We start from the raw sequence: 18,224 nt of genomic DNA, 5'->3' as shown, positions 1-18,224 counted from the left end.
GTAGGGTTCTTTCCATTTGATTTGAAACAAGTGGAATGGGTACTCATGGAACGAACAGGGGAGGAGTTTTAATTTCCTGCTACGATATCGGCAAAGGATTTACCGTGGGTAGATACATTCGAAATTGAAAGATTCGAACGACTACCCGACGGATTAAAATTAGTTTGTGAATAAGCATGATTATGATCTTCCTGATGGGTATGATTCATGATCAAGCGATCGTTAACTGAAAAATGAGTATTGTTCGATACTCTACCAGGGAAATTCCGGAAACGACCGTTATCGTAACGGATATTATCTTTCATCTGCCTGGCACGAGCCTCAATGACTCTATTGCGTGAAGGGCAAGACCAATAATTGGACTTATGATTTCCCTTGCAATTGACGCAAAAGCATTTATCGGTATTTTCCTTCACAGGACAGGCGTCCTTGGCGTGAGAAGAATCTCCGCAAATCATGCATTTAGAATCCATGCGACAATTTTTTGAACCATGACCCCATTTTTGGCACCGACGGCACTAAGTGGGGTTCTGGTAATTTCCTCCAGGTTTCTGGAAATGTTCCCGTGTCACACGGACATCAAACATAAGTCTTGCTTTTTCTAAAGCTTTAATATTATTTAGTTCTTTTTTGTTAAAGTGAACTAAATAAAATTCTTGAGAAAGCCCTTCCCGACCAATGCCAGATTGGGTTCTCTTTTTCATAATGATTACATGCACTGGGGAAAATTCAAGTAAATCATTTATTCCATTTTTGATCTCTTCAGGTGATTTATAGTCACTTGAGAGACTTTTCAAGACAACTTTGAACAAACGTTCAGTTTTGTCGTCATAAGTAAAAAATTTGTGCTTCTTCTCTTCAAGATGTCTGAGAAGAAGTTCGCGATCTTTAAGAGTTTCCGGCAAAACGCGACAGTCTCCTTTCTTTGCGATTTGGAAGGAAACCATGATTCCCCTAATGGAGTTCAAGATCTCGGGAAACGTCCTTTCTTGCATTCTTGCCACGTGTAGTGACAGTTTTAAAACCCACTTTTTTGGAAGGAGGTAGTGAATTCAAAGATTCACCCTTCCTTTTGTTTGTTGTTGATACCATGTTTAATTAATAAACGAAAGAAGACGTGACCTTCGAGAGGTTTTTTCCCAAGACGGTGTCCAAGAAGGATTACCACCGCTAGCTTTCGCCAACGGGTCCAACGAAAAATCGAAGCACGGGTCCAAACAAGGATCGTAAAGGGATCAATAGTAAAAAATAGTACTGAAAAGTACTGTTTTAGTAACACTGAAAAGTACCGTTTTTAATTTTAGCACTGAAAAGTACTGTTTATGTAGCACTGAAAAGTACTGTTTTATTGCTTTAGGTAGTTTTTAAGAAAACTTCCAAGAGCAGAGAGAATTCGTGTACGCACAGCACGAAGGTACGATGCGCATTGATGACTCAGGTTGCATTTTGATACCAACATCTCCACTGCTTATTGAGTTACTTTAATTTGCCTGGTTAAAAACTCTTTGGTTTTGGAAACTAAATTATAGTTTACCATCACTGGGCATAAAAATGCTATATTTTGAATTTCTCTTTCAACTACACTGTCATATCCATTGAAACGTTTTGCCCTTAGAGCCTAAAATAAGAAAATTTATTGGGCGAAGATTTCTCTATTATTAATGTTTTTGAAATCGTGGACAAAGTCGGCCATTGTGGCGGCAATCTTTTGATGCCAAGATCACTTCAATCAATTCGCACAAATTTGCAGGTTGTACAGTCCTAGACCGTTGTATGAGGGTTTCCTCCTTCCCATCTGTTACCAAAGCCAAGGAGTTGGAACAAACCTTTGACTCTTGGACAAGCTTGACTCATCCCCCGACAGTCTAGAGATGCCATGGCCATGTCTTTGCAAATGCTGGGAAATGTGAAGGAGTGATTGATTGGAAACCTACACAAGAGAATTGTAGAAAACTTTACGATTTCTTTTAGGAGGTACGAAATATTATTGTGGAATGTGGAATGATATTGGAAAGGGTAAAGCACAGGACACAGGACACGTTCAGTAGATGCTATGGTAGGTGTGTGAATAGTTTCTAACACATCAGATTCGTTCTGAATCAAATGCACCGAATTCCTGCTTTGAGATTTCTAAAACTAGTCAGTTTTGTACAACTCACGCTTGAAGGTTGTTGATATTTTGTTATCTCGCCAGATGCTTTCAAAGAATATTAAACTCACGTCTCTAAAATGCATCCAACAATAAAATCCTTGCCTCGTTGAACCCAGCACACCATTTTGAGCACGATCCGCTGATACACCTCCTACCTCGTTCCCACCATATATCATCACCATAATTAGAGTTCATCAAATGCATCGTCAGACCAACTGAAGCGACCCTCCTCTTCATCAGTCACTCAAAACTGCATCACAATCGCATAAAAATTCAAAGCTCCGCATTATGAAGCAATGCACTTCTGTGAATTGCAGTCCCCTTCGTCTGCACCCGAAGTCACACTGAGGCAAAAATACTTAGGTTTTCCATAAATCAAGACTTATGAATCAGCCAAATTATGGTTTCATTGCACGCTTAAAAATTTCGAAAATGGGATCATAAGTTTCATAAGTGAGAGCTTTGAATTCTTTAACAACAATTACTTGAAATATTTATCATAGCAATCGCTAGAAGAACTACTCCGCTTTCGATGTTGGCTACAAGTTAATCGAAAACAGATCACATGTTATCAAAACATGTCAATTTTTGTGCACGCCTGAAATAAAAGGCGAGCAACATTATCGATTGATAGTTCGATTTGAATTGTTATCATTGCGTTTATTACCGAATTTCATTGATTGGCTTATGAAATTCATTACTGAAATTCTTCACCAAAATCATAAGTAAAACTTACAAATTTCAACAATAATCGTTGTGGCGCCAAATCATAATTATTCCTTAAGAAACTATTAAGTTTTTTTGCCTCAGTGCAGGACGCACTTAATTTCGCAACCGAATCGAACATGAGACAGGAGAGGGTGTGACTGAATTCTACCAGCAGCAGCCAGCATGATCCGCACTTGTATGCTGCATTCGTTTCACCAGCCAGTCAGTCGAGTTTGCAATCTATTTGATTTTGATTTATCGGGATAAAATTAATATTTGATTTGAGCCTGAATTATTATTATTACTATTATGTTCCCTAGTGCCACTTGGTGCAAATGGCGTGCAGTTTTTTTTTTTTTGCTACTTTGCCGATCCGATCGCTTTGGTAATAGTCGGGGGATTACGCTCTCCGCTGTTTTTTCGCATTTTCACGCGCTTAGTCAGACCCTTTTCCAGCAGTGCCAGACCAGCTGCAATGTATACTAGCTATTTATCCGATATTGAGGGAGCCAGAAGTACATCCAATCAATAAACAGTTGCGATTGCGAACTTTACGCGCCAAATCCGATTGAGTTTTTCCCTCCACGCTCCGCATTGTGTCGTAATCTGCCAAAGAATCGATCTCAAGAACGCGCCAAATTCCAAATTTTGCATTTGATGCTGCTTTGCCGTTATTCGCATTATCGGTCCATTTTTGCTTGAACAATGGAATTTTTTATAGTTGTCAATATCAAGTTTTGTTTGCAATTTTTTTTAACGAACTTTCTTCAGTCTTTTTTTCAGTTAACATGCGCCAATTCAGCGTAAATTGGCAGCCCCGAGCGTTGATGGTGGCTGCCAGAAGTAAAAATTGAACTCCGGGTGCCGCACATAAGCTTCAATGTGGTCTAAATTTAATAAACATCAACATAAATTTAAATCTTTCGACGACGGTTGCGACGGCGGTGGTTCTGATGATGATGCTGCGGTGCTCCCACAGAAAAAGAAGAAGCGATGAGCACCGCCATAAATTGGATATGAAATTTGCTTAAATCCGGGTGATTCCCGAAAATGTGTGCGCAGGCGGCAATTAGGTGTCAGCCAGGGTGGGACGAGGCGCCAAAGCAGAAAAGCAAACTTGGCGCTTTGGTTCCGTTCGGATGTCATTTAGTGGGATATGCGTTCGCTTTGAGGAGTAAGGGAAGACGGGGTAATATGCGCCCCGCGAGGAAAAACTTAATTTTAATTGCGTTTTTCGGCGAAAAAATTAATCTAGTTGGATTTAGGAGGAAGTCTCATAAATGAGCTCGCAATTACTAAAAACAATGATTGGATTGAGACAATTTAAATTTTAAACAAATCCAACTATTTTCCAAATTCTGATGTAAGCATCAGATACTATGCAGCTCTATGCCTCGTGTGAGCTTGAGTTTTTGCAGCATAATTAAAATTTTACCGAAAGTTGGAATTGATAGAGAAATGAGTATGAAATGATCGAATTTGACTAAAATACCTTAAATATTTGAGATATAGCGGCGGCACTTTTTATACCTGGTTCCCCTAGGTATCCTCCATCCCCCCTAGAGGTGACGGAGCGGGGGCCAACTGTCAATCGAAATTCAATTTTCGCAAGAATTTTTGGTTTTTGGGGGCGGCATTGGAGTTTGGAGTCGTCCTTCGGATTCGAAGGGTGAGTCATGCTCGTTACGGCGCAAATCATTCCAAAAGGCGCGCCAAAATGAATAAAGGAAACGAAAGGAGATTTATCAGCTCCTAGGAAGGCGTGTTGGCGCTTGCAGAGCATTTGGGTAAAATTGTGTCACGGAATGAAATTTGGGATAATGTTTGGTGTTGACTGGTGAACGCCCGAGGGGACGGAATGGGGATGCAGAGCTCTGGGGAGGAGATTGGGGCATGGCGACAAAGTGGCTGCTGTCTTGCTGATGGATGGATTGAAGCCTTATACAGCATCACAAGGAAGCTTGCCAAATCTCATGGCAGGATGTGCTTTACTTTGGCGTCTGCATTCATGGTTCGATTCGGGTAATTTAAGAGGCAGCTATGTGCATGTTCAATACGTTAATAGTTAACGTACTATATATAAGGAATAATAAAATGTTCTTCATTGTTTGAAAAAAATTGTAATAAATACTACTATCTTTGAACGCCAGATAATAAACATTGTTTCTGGAAGCGTCATATTTTCAATAACGTTTATATCAGTGTGATGTAATCTTCAGTTCATTTGTCATACAAAACTGTGTTAAATTTTACCATTACTAATTTCTTTTTAATCTTTCTTATTTCAGAAAAAAACATCATTCCCATTGGTAAGTATTTTGACCTGCGATCTCCGTTCATACTGCATAATAAAGTTGGCTTGGAAAAAAGTGGCATCGGTTTGAATTATAAAACAACATTTCTCTGGATTACTAAGTTCTAGAATATAAATTAGGAATGCTGCTAGTTTTTTTTTTCTATATATTCTGGTTGTACAGTGAACAGTTTACCATGATTTTGTATTTTTACATGATGTTACTTTCAATGATAGAAACCTTTAAACCTTGTATTTTATTATATTAATTATAAAATCAAATATATGCTACACATTATTTTGTCGCTTTCTTGTGTTATGTCATAACAGAAGTAGAATCTTAGTCAGAGCTGGTAGAGATTCAGTGCCTTTAAAATAGGAGCTCTAGAGATCTTATGTTTGAAAACAGAGATCGAGCATGAACAAAACAGATACCAAATAGAGACCACACAGGAACCAAGCAAACAAAATAATGCAAAAAGTTATCAAAACATAAAAAATAAAAGAGCCCATTTGTTAATGAATATATTTATCTTTTGAGGTTAAAACTTCTAGTACGCTTTTTTTAATTTTCCGGAAATTTCATCAGAAAATATTACCGCCCTTCTTAAGGAGTTACTTCATTAACTCCTCTTCCAGCAGCTTCATTTTTTACCACAAAAAAAAAAACAAACAGTGATAACGTTTTTGTTTATCGACATTTTTGAACCATTTTTTTTACAAACTCTCAAAAACAAAACTCTTCTTTTTTAAGAATCTGTGTCGATATTGATCATTGGTTCCCTGGATCCGGAGATATTGAAAAAATTCTTGGGGACAAACATTAAGCCATATATTGCGTGGATATCTCAGTCTACAGAATTATTTATTTATTTATTTATTTTTTAACTAATAATTTTGAAAGAGGGAAAAGCCCCTTTGAGTGATTTCTTTTTGAAATTCTTCTCAAAAAGGCACAAAACCTCTTTATCTTTTCAAAATAACATTATAAAAAGGTAATAATAAAAAAATATAAATCTATTGGCTCAGGCGGCATTTATCCATTACAGAGCCAAAAATCTTGAAAAAAAGGCCATGACTCGAAAACTACTTGATGCCATCATTAAATGGGTGTGTTGAAAATGTTATGAAAAAATGAAACAAATTCGTGCAAACATTGGAGTAATGGAAATTTCTGTTTCTGATACCAATCCGGCCGTATGATCTTGAAACTTTAAAAAACATCATATAGTAATTTTCAGATTTCTATGATTTGCATGATTTTTTTTCAGAAAAGCTCCATATAATCTGATGCTGTATGTGCCATAATTCAGTTTTTTGATAAATTTACTGTTAACAAAATGGCGGTCAAAGAATTTTCCGTGGGGAATGTCGCTCCCCCAAGAAATATCTGAATATCTTAAAAAACAAACGACCAATCCTCAATATTGACAATAATTCTAAAAAAATAAGATTTTGTTATGATCTTGTGTAAAAATGGTGCAAATTTATCGAAAAAGAAAAAGCGCCGTTTGAATACTTTTTTGTAGAAAAAAATGAAGCTGTCTGTAGAGGGGTTTAATTTGTTCAAGATATATTTAAAGAATTCAATCAGGATTTTTAAGAATAATTCAACTTTTACGATTAAAGACCATTCACCATTTTTTCAGGAAATTTTCGAAGTTTTTTTTTCACACAAATTACTTGAGAAAATTCTGGAGTTTATCCTGTGAATGTTCAATTCATTTTGGTTGGATTTCTTCCAAGATTTCCGTTTAGGATATTTTCAATAACTTTAGCAATACTTTCTTTTCCATTAATTTTTAGGATTTCCTCCAGAATTGTCGTAAAGTTTATCCATGGTTCCAACCAAGAATTTCTTTACCAATACCCTTTTATCTCCAAATAGTTATACATTTTTAGACTAATTTACTCGAGGAGCAGATTTTTGGAGACATTCCCTAATGAAGTTACGAAAAAATATATAAAAATATATAAATTTTGAAGTGTAGAACTAGCCCTCGTGCGTTAAAATACACTCAAATAAAGATTTAAAAAAAAAAAAAAAATATAAATTTTGAGGCAATTCCGTAGATGAATTCACGAAGAATTTCCAAATGGAAACAGCTGTAGGAATAACTAAAAAATGCAGGAGGAATTCTAGCGCGTATTTCTGGAAAATCCTCCAATAAGTTACCTCAAAAAATTTGAATTAAGGTGAAGATAAATCGAAGCCAAACCTCAAATTTTCAAGACCACGGATCTGGAGAACCAAACATCCTTTTAAGCTGAAAACTTAATCGATCGGTCACTCGCTGGTGGTGACCAATCGATTACATTTTCAGCTTAAACGGGTGTTCGGTTCTCCAGATTTGTGCTCTTGAAAATTTGACGTTTGGCTTCGATTCATCTTCACCTTAAACCCTTTGGGAATTCCTCGGAAGAACTTCTGTAGTTATCATTGGATGATCTGCTAGAGTAATTACTGTAAAAATCTTTGGAAAACAAGATTCAAAAGGCTTTGGAACACAAGCCAAAATTTTATCCCATTTATCCACCTGCATTCACACAACACGCATGACATTTATCGACAGACACGCACCACCCACTGGTTATCGCCGATCTTAGTGTATTACCACGTGTTACATTCGCTGACACATTATCATTCTGATCAAGAAACAGAGGCGAATATTTTCCATTTTCTGTGCGATATTTGCAACCAAAGTGGTGTTCTATGATCAAATAGAATATACAGTCAACTCTCCCTTACTCGATATTAAAGGGACCATCGAGTAAGGGAGGTATCGAGTTACAGAACACAAAACCAATGCAACTGCGATCCAAGGGACCATCGAGTTAGCCATAAAAAAAACTTTTACTATGGTTCTCTAACTCGATATCAAGGTACGGAATATCGAGTAAGGGAGAGTTAACTGTAATTAAGTTGTTTAAGGTTGCATTATCAGAAAATATGAAAATTATTACCTATTTTATGCAAAACAAAAATCATCCGAATGGCACAATATCGTCGTAGTCTGTGAGAGTTACTGCAATGCAACCTTGAACGCTCTGCCACGAACTGTTATGGCTCATGGAATGTTACACTCTCTGAATATGAATCGGCTTGTTTGGATCGAATTCCAAACACTGATATTTAGTTAAAAAAAATTCTGAAGGAAATCTTGGAATAGGCCTATAGAATATTTTCAAAACGATTTCTTTTCATTTTCTAGGTTTCGTATTTCGAATCAAAATTCACTGCAAGAAAGAGAGAGAGGTGGCTTCTGGTTGAAAACAGAGAATTTAGAGACCTTTCATGAAAAATATAGACATATTTTAAGACTTGTGTCAAACTACAGACCAGGTTTCTGAAAAGAGACCTGCTACCAGCCCTGCATGGTAGACTTGAGTAATTGAATCTGAAGTAGACTACAATTAGGCTTGACGAAAAATCTTCAGCGATGCAAAAATGAGGAGTTTAAACGCTTTGCTGAGGAGTAAAAATTGAACTCAATATTTTTAACACGAATCCTCAAACAATTCGATTGCATCGAAATTCGAGGATTTTTCTTTCATTCTTCCTCTCTTGCTTCTAAGCTCTCTTTAACTCACACTTTAAAAGAACTCTTGAGTAACCCCTGATCGGATCAATCTGTAGCAGCTGTCAAAAAAAAATGTAATCATAAGTTAAGTCGCATAAGAGTACAAGTTAGTTCGCAATTAAATCGACACATTGCATGCTATTTTTTATCAAATAGTATATACACGTATATCGCCTCCACTTTTGTACATATAAGGCGTTTTCACAACATCTTATACGTGAAACTTTGCAAATGTAAGCATCGCTTAACTTAAAAGGTGGTTTCATTATACGTACATTCTGGTTGTCTGGGTCTGCCGAAAGGGTTCGAATACGTTAAAGAGCATTCAATCATGCTTATCCATCAGAGCATCTAACAGTACTTCGCCACCATCACCACTAGGTTTACCGTTATGTCTACATGTGAGAATGTTCTTCGTTTTTTAGCAATACTGGTCAGGCATATCATTAAAAAAAAAACACGGAGGCCTGCTTTGCTAACCTGTAATCGATTCCAATAAAGTGATATTCAAAACTGAAAAGGCAATAGATGGTTCATTTTAAGTGGTAGCAAATCGAATTCCTGAAGCGAGGAAAACACCATGGAAGATGAACTAAACACGAAAAGTTTACACATTACGCTTGATTTTTAATTCCTGTTTTTCCGAAGCAGTATCCTTATTGCAAATAATCTACGTTTTTTTTTTTCATACGTCATGACAGTTCACGACTATCATAATTCCGTACGCTTATGTTGAAAATTTGAGAACAGAGCGTAGTGCGATCAATGAGTGGAATATCCCTTTCGGGACGAACCAGCACAATTGTGCTGTTCGGCACCCTTGACATCGAATGACTATTTCAGCCAGTAAATCATTGTTTTACTAAACTTTTTCGATCTCGATTATTGAATTATCATTGATACTTGTAATCAAGCACAACAGCTTTTGTTTACATCGTGTTTAGAAAACACCAGCTCAGGGTAAACAAAAAGTAAACAAACACCGTAAGAATTGAAAAAGTTTTATCTGTCGCAACTTTTCAACTATTCGTTATTTCTAGGTATGCACAGATACGAATCGAGAGTGAAAGAGTCATTCTTTGAAATGGTGAAGACCAAATGAGAATTGATTCACACAGCAAATATTTCTGGAGGGACAAAGTGGGACCAGCACAATTGTGCTGGTGCCGGCACTTACCCGGTCGATGTTCGTTGTAGACTACCAATTTTCATTTTCAGTATTTTGATCGAATTAAGTGGCTGAATCTGGTTCTAATGTCCACAATAGTGCATAATATTGCATTAAAACATGAATGAGTGATTTCATACGAATCATAAGGATGATGTACCGTTCGAAAACTATGTAACAGAAACTCATAGTTTTGGTTTAAAAACTTTTTTTTTATACGTCCATATTTGAAATAGATTGGGAATCACATTTAATGTTTTAAATCTCCTTTAGCAATGTTTAAGACAAAGTAAAAGTTTAGAGGAACGTTCAAAAATTACGTCATTCATTTAGGGGAGTAGAGGTGTATGAAAGTGCGACAGTGCATGTGGGCAAAAGCGTGATAGTGGACATGGGGAGGATTTAGATTGACTTAAAAACAATGGACGTAATTTTTGAATTTTCCCTTGCTTTGATAATCGATCAATACCATGTTGACGCGATAATCCATTTTGGTGTTCTACAATGTATACCGGTTCAATATCTGCCATAATATTTATGAAATTTGACAACTGAAGCTGAAAACCTTTACTTACTATTTGCTTCCGAACCACAGAGTCCTTTAAATGGCATACTATTGATGTATGCAGCCCATGCTAGTCTTCTTCTTCTTCTTCTTGGCATTACATGCTCACTGGGACAGAGCCTGCTTCTCAACTTAGTGTTCAATGAGCACTTCCATAGCTATTACCTGAGAGCTTCCATTGCCAAAGTTGCCATTTTCACATTCGTATATTATGTGGCAAGTACGATTGAACTCTATGCCCAGGGAAGTCAAAGAAATTTCCATTACGAAAAGATCCTGGACTGACCGGGAATCGAACCCAGACACCTTCAGCATGGCTTTGCTTTTTAGTCGTGGACTCTAACCACTCGGCTAAGAAAGGCCCCTGCTGGTATTACTCGCAAATATGTTGTTTATGATGTATGAAATGCGTTTGAAATAGTCTACTTAACTTTTAAACAATGTATGAAGTTATGGAGTCTAGATTATTCGCTCATATAAAAAATATCGTTTCATTCCTTTTACGTTTAAAAATATGTTGTCTAAATCTGGGATTTTGAGACTTAGATAAGCTGATATATTAAAAATAAAAATCTGTACTTTATTGCCGTGTGTATAGTGTTGCAAAGTAACTAGCAAAATCGATCAAAGAAGTTTAGGTTCAATTCCCGCTGCAGTATTTTTTTCGTCAGATACGTATTACGATTGTGCCATTTGGCGTTGCATGTTATTCCGTTGATTCGTGTGATGTTTCCTTTAAAGGCCATAATCGTACATAATGCTTTCCAGGAAACTTTCCACGGTAGGATTGACAGCTAAAAATGTACATGCAACCGAAATGAAAGGGAAAACAAAACTTACGAGTATGGTCGAGCTTTACATTTTCCTTAGTAATCCAACGGTCACGCCGATTGCGAAACTTTAAAAGCTCATGGAAAATCAAACAGTTTACTGTTTGCAGCTGTCTTCTGTATTGTCTTATTAGAATCATTGTCAGTGTCTTTATTTTCAAATCTGGAAGTTTCCAAATATTTAAATACTTTAATAAAAATTGATTGTTCTATGTAATTTTTAAATTAGCTGGAATATATGTATGTAACAATTTCAAAAATCAAATTCATTCTTTAATATGGTTATTGACCTGATTTTGTCAATCCTTTTTAAATGGGTTTTTGAATTCCCTGTTATATGTAAGTTATCCGTCATAGTTCTTTCAATCCTCTACTAAAAACGAATACAGTACTGACCCGATTTTGTCAGCTTTTTGACCCGATTTTGTCAGCCTATCTTGAATATATCCAAAAATTGTCTTCGTCATGTAGTTTCCGTTTACATTAATACTGATGACGATGTTCGATGTCATGCACGTATGGGCGTAGCCAGAGGGGGCAATGGCAATCCTCCTTCCCTCTGTACAAAAGAACAATTTTACTATGAGAATTAATCTTGTGTTTGAATTCTTCAAAGATTGTCTCCAGCACTCGTATTTATGCAGTAGTTACGTCATGGTAGATTATAAAACTTAAAAAGTCTACCAAACATCAGACTTTTTCAAAACATCTTGCCAGACATTGTTCGGAGGTTTTATCAACAGTCCGCAATGGAGATATGCACAGCTGAGTAGTCGACAAACGAATTACATACATTCTCGAGTATCGGTAAATCGTGCTTCGTTACTTGGCAACCTGGCAATTATTTGTTAAAAATGAAAAACCGAAAAACACAGCCGAATTCACGAAAAAGCAATTTGGTATGTAGGTTCATTCATGAATTCCTCTAAAAATTTCTCTAAAGGTTAAGATGCATCGAAGCCAAACCTCGAATTTTCAAGAGCACATATCTAGAGAACCAGGTAACCGTTTGTACTGGAAATTTAACTCATTGGTCACATTTTGTTACATTCTTTCAGGGTTTTTTTGAGTAATTTCTCGGCGATTTCCTTTAAAATTTGCTCCTAATGTTTTATTGGTTTTCTGCCTTGAATAACTCTATAAGCTCTTGAAAGTATCCCTTCAAAACTACATTTTGATGAAATTTGCTCACAGTATTCCTAATGTAGTTTGGCCTAGGACTCATCAATAGTTTCAAAAACTCCTCTTAAAACTGTCTTAGAGATTCCTTCAGAAATTCCTCTAATTTCACTTCTATTTATTTTGCAAAATTGCTAAGACTATGAAGGAATCTTACTGAAATTATCTCACGAGATTTTTCATTAATTCGACCAGGAATTTCACGAAGATCTTTTTCAAGCATTCAATCATCCCATAGGTATGGAAATAAATTCAGATATTTATTCACGACTTTATCGAATGTCATTTATAAATACCTCTAAGAACACAAAAAAATCGCAAACTAAAGAAAGTTTCTTAAAATATTATTTTTTTTAATTTTCATACTGGAAACATTTTTTTTACAACAATTCCAGGTCAAATTCTTGATTAAATTTTTTAAAACAATTCTATAAAAATCTTAAAAACAGTTCTGGATGAATTTAAAAATGTTTTAAAAATTTACATAGAAATCTCCAGTTGAAATATTCTATGAATTATACTTAAAGGAATTGCAAGAAGAGCTTCGAGGCAATTACTGATGCCATTTTAAAAGAAATTCTGGAAAAAAAACCTAAAGAAATTTTCGATTGATTTTTCTTAGGTGTCCAAAGAAAAATGCTTAGATAATTCAACGGTTAGGTAGAACTAAGATTCAGATTGATGCCGGTTGCAAAATTGCCGATCAAAGGGATCCTTTGGCGTGAAATTTGAGAATGAAATTGTGAGGGCCGCTTTTCTCCCCCTGATAAACAAAAAAAATCTGACTACGCCCATGTCCCTCGCCCCCTTTAAAAGCTATGTAGGTCGTAAATGTAGTTCATAAGCAAATATTAACACGTTAAAATTTGAAAAACAGAAACAAAATATATGTCCCGATTTTGTCAGGTTCCCCATTTTGTCAGCCTAAAATTCATCGGGGGGCTGACAAAATCGGGTCTCTACTGTATTATAATGACTTGAATTCCATTTTAAGCAAATAGACTCTATGTAAAAAATAAAATAAAGTAAATTTAATATTGGGAGCCAGATAGCCATAACGGTATACACGCAGATACTAAGCAAGATTATGCTGAGGGTCGTAGGTTAGAGTCCAGCCGGTCGAGCATCTTTTCGTAAAGGGAATTTTCTCGACTTCCCTGAGCGTAGAGTATGATCGTACCTGTCACACGATATACACATGCAACATTGGTCGATTGACAAAGAGAGCTGTTAGTTAATATCTGTGGAAGTGCTCATGAGAAGTTGAGAAGCAAGCTTCTTTAGCGTCAGAAAGAAGAAGAAGAAATTTTATGGTAATTATTTGCACTTAAAAACGTCCAAGCACATATGACGTAAATTTACATGAATTTTTAGGAAAGCTGCTTACGCAGACTGAATATTTTGACGTTTCCATTTTAGCTCTAGGAATAAAATGAATGATTCCAGTCATTTAAAATAAATTAGTTCCATGTTACCAACCTTAACAAAAACATCGTTCAAGCATTATTTGAAGGAGAGCTATGTGATTTCAAAAGTGATAGTGTATATGTTAGGTAAAGTGAGTGAAAGAGGTTGGAGGGAGTCTCTAAAAAAAATAATTTAATTTTCGAGTCTAGTACACGACTCTGACAACGGCCTTATAGTGGAGGTCGAATTATGCGTAACTGTCAAAGGATACAAACTGTAGTGGAATAAAATGATATAGTTCTCAATTCGGTTTTCATTTATTTATAGGTATTCCACTAAACAATTCGAAGGTTTATTATTTTTTTCAGTTTTAATTTTTATTGCATAATTATTTTTGAGGAAAAATCCCACATAATTTAGGAGGATATAAACAAATATAGCAAAGCAAAGACGATTTGATTGAGCCAATTAGTTTTCAAGTTATTCACACATGTATGTTTACCCATTTTTATATGACGTAGACTCGTTCTTGAATAATCTCGATAAACGTCATCGTCACGTGATGCTTTGAATCTTAGAGAGAATATGAAGTATTTTTATCTCTCGTACATTGTTCTCGTTCCATTTATAAAAAAAAATCATATTAATTAAAGTACATTATTTTTTTAAATTTCAATGTGCATTAAAAAAACATAATTATTTCTGAATTTTTGGGTCACCCTATCTCACGAAAAAGCACCCTAATAACGAAATAAAAAAATACGGGTCCAAAAATTTTTAAAAAGGCATGACTTGAACAACTTTCTAGAAAAATAAAATAAAATTTTTTTTTTTCGAACATCGACCGCCTTGGGGACGGACCAGCACAATTGTGCTGGTCTGAATTTGACCCTAAAAAGTTCATGGAGTGATAGAATAGCCAAAATAAAGAATGTTTTGTTCTACGAGATGATGAGTTTATAAGGGAAATTTTGAAATAATCACTCAAATATGGTCCGTCCCGAAAGGGATATAAATATCAGTCTCGCTGCACGGCGGCTAGTGAGAAAACTTAATGTTTTAAAGGTTGTTGTCTGTACTTTTTGCCGCTGGGACCAACTGTTAGTATTTAACAACGAAGTAAACAGTTGTTACCCTATCTACTATCACTAGCAATAGCACCCTTTTGTGTTTTGTTGAACAGTAAATTCATCAATTCTGATAACTTCACAAACGAAGTTAACAACCACATTGACCTCATCTGCAATCCGAACATTTGATTTCGAATCATTTAGCATTGCATCAATCATCCTAATTAGTTTTCCATGTTTCTCGCGCGATCTTAGACTGTTGAACAGGATACACGACAGTATTACGTTTGCCGATGTCTATAAACTGCAGATTTGTCGTAATTGTCGAACTCTAAACTGAGCTTTTTTTTTTAGGGAAATCATATGAGGTCATCCAATCAGTCGGTAAACATTTCTTCATCCTTCCATGCATTCAGTAATACTTTATGAATCAATTGGCAATGCTAGTTGTGTAACTTGACCGGAAAGTTCTTCTCAGCAGTCTTCTAGATTTCCAGCTCGCTGATAACCCTAATAGGTTATCTCTAATCGGTTATCTGTAATAATTTCTCCAAAAAATCATCAAAGTATTTTTTAAGGAACCCCTCAGACAACACGTCAAGCATATCCCATTATTGAAGGATATCTTCAGATATCTGTCAGCGATTTTCTAAAGAGTTCGTTAAAAATTGCATCGAGATTTAAGTTTTCAAAATAATATTTTGGCAGAATTCACCAAATTCTTGTCAAAAATACGACAAAGAACTTGTAAGGAATTCGCTTAAATAATCAAAGTCACTGATTATCCAAGTCGCGTTGCAATGAGAATTTCAGTTCTCAATAAAATGAACTTGCTGATAGATATATAGATATAGAGATGGGCAAGTCACATCTTCTTCTTCTTCTTTCTGGCGTTACGTCCCCACGGGGACAAAGCCTGCTTCTCAGCTTAGTTCTCTTATGAGCACTTCCACAGTTTTTAACTGAGAGCTTTCTTTACCAAAGTTGCCATTTCGCATTCGTATATCGTGTGGCAGGTACGATGATACTCTATGCCCAGGGAAGTCAAGAAAATTTACATTACGAACAGATCCTGGACCGACCGGGAATCGAACCCAGACACCTATAGCATGGATGGATCTAGAGAGCCTAAAAGTTCATCAGGGATAGTATTTTGAATTTGGAGTTATCGTAGTCACAAGATATGTAGAAACAGTTGAAGTACTTGAAAAGAATTCGATCGAAATTAGGATCTACCGTTAACAAGAATAGTGGTGTCTAACTAAAATCCACAAAGTATCTTGTAATCTTAGAATCGACTTATGATATCTTCAAAATTAAAAAAAAAATGATAAAGAAAAATCAACAGGACCAAATTCACGATCATAATGTTTGATGACTGTCATCGTTTCATTGAGATGATTAGGAGCATCGGCGATCATACTTCGCAAAAATTACGTCACCTTCAAGCAAACCCAAAAAATGTCTCATTCAGTGTCCTTGAATAGGAGAATAACCTCGCCGCCCAAACCAGAACGTCCAACCTTCATCAACGCTGTTATTTGTTGCATATTTTCGACAGCGACATCCTTTTCGGCTCCTCGTTATGAAATTTGATACATTCATCCATTCTCGAGCCGGAGGAGGACTGTGCTCGCACCGTTTTGTTGGTCTACAAAAAGTCAAACTTTTCATGTCATCATTTTTCGATCGTCCGCTCCGCTCCGGGCAGATACTTTGCTTTACTGTGGCTCATTTCCTCTTCACTCTTTCAGTGCCCTTGCCCAGTTAGTTGCACCTATTCAAAAGGTGCCGATTCAGCCCGCAGTAAAAACTGTGCAAAACTTCTCAACGATTTATGATTTATCGCGCTCCTCATCACTCCGACATTGTATTGTGTCGCACCACACCGACAGACCGCAGCGAGACTAAACACAAAAGGAACAACCACCAGAGAACAGCTCCCAGAACGCTTCGGCTCTTCTCTCGCACCTTCGCCGCGACTCGTTGTTGGCGCTTCAGATAACAATGATAAATATGAGTTATTGTCCTTTGATTATGAATTATCGTCATTATGGCGCAAGAGAGCGACCACGCATCGGAATCGGGCGGAAAAAAAATGAGTGCTTTTTTCGAACTGTTGAAGCGGGCATCCAATTTTGGCGATTTAATTTTTCCACTTGACAAATGCCGCGCACTGTCGGCTCTTGGCTTCGATCGGATACGAGGGCGGATCAAATGAAACAAAAAAAAATATAAATCGAGAAATGAATTGTGAAACATCAACGAGTGGCAGAGAGTTCGCGACTCAAACATTTATCGTTTAATTGCTTTCGTATCGATCCCGGACTCGACGAACAACAATGGCCTCTTCTCGGCGAGATTTTCGGAAGCGGCAGCGGAAAAACATTAATTGGAAAATGGGACCAAAATGACAAGATCAAGGCTGGATGAAAAAAGAGGCATGCAAGTTGCACGGAAATCTGCTTTGTTATTGGGATTTCGCTCATCAGTTCAAGTTCATTTTTTATTTAAAAAATCATATACACACTCAATCTGTTCGGTAAAAATAACTGGGTTTTGGAACTACCGAAAAAGTCAGTAAACTAAAAATAAATGTCAGAAATCGAAAAACAGAGATTTTTCACTGAAATTTTGCAGAGAGCTTTCTTTTTATATCATATATTGGTAAAAAATAAAACATGGTGAAATTTGCTTTTAAATTACGCGTGGCGACAGTTTTCATTTTACTGACTTTTTCGGTAGTTCCAAAACCCAGTAAAATTTTACCGACCCCAGTAATTTAATCTAAGTGTGTAGTTTGTACTCGGTATACTTTTGAATTCAACTATCCCTTCAATTTTTCCCAATTTTGCCACTGAACGCGTATGACGGTGTTTTTGAATCCATTATTAACGATAAAAAATACCACAAATTGCCTGCTTACCACTCGAAACACATGATATCCTAAATTGACATGTTCGGCCATTTTTCAGGATGAACATCAAATGAGTACTTCTTAATAGGGATCAAGGAAACGGACAGTCAAGGGTGTTCTAGTTTGTATCTATCAAATATTAACGAGCTTGAATACATATGTAGATAATTATGGATTAGTATAGTAATTCAGTCATTCCATGAAAAACCGATCTAGTGGGTCACCAAATTCCGTGAAAATTTGCTATTTTGTTCCTTATCCGATATGAGGATAAACGTGTTTTTTGCTTTTTGATTTCCGAAATAAAGTGACCAGGAAAATCACGACTTTGCGAAATTTTTATTTAAAAAAAAA

The 18,224-nt window shown here is 36.3% G+C and overlaps 1 protein-coding gene across 2 annotated transcripts in view; it reads left to right on the top strand.

Annotated features, from left to right (window-relative positions):
• The window catches only part of LOC5565429 (toll-like receptor 6), a 288,196-nt gene that overhangs the window by 180,272 nt on the left and 89,700 nt on the right, over window positions 1–18,224 (top strand). For both annotated transcript variants that reach the window (XM_021854630.1, XM_021854629.1), the window contains exon 4: window positions 5,149–5,169. The gene's annotated coding sequence lies outside the window, so the exon portion shown is untranslated. The remainder of the gene's footprint in view (window positions 1–5,148; window positions 5,170–18,224) is intronic.

Source organism: Aedes aegypti, chromosome 3, assembly GCF_002204515.2.
Source record: "Aedes aegypti strain LVP_AGWG chromosome 3, AaegL5.0 Primary Assembly, whole genome shotgun sequence".
In the NCBI taxonomy this organism is placed as follows: Eukaryota; Metazoa; Arthropoda; class Insecta; order Diptera; family Culicidae; genus Aedes; species Aedes aegypti.
This window is presented reverse-complemented; position numbering and strand designations above follow the sequence as displayed.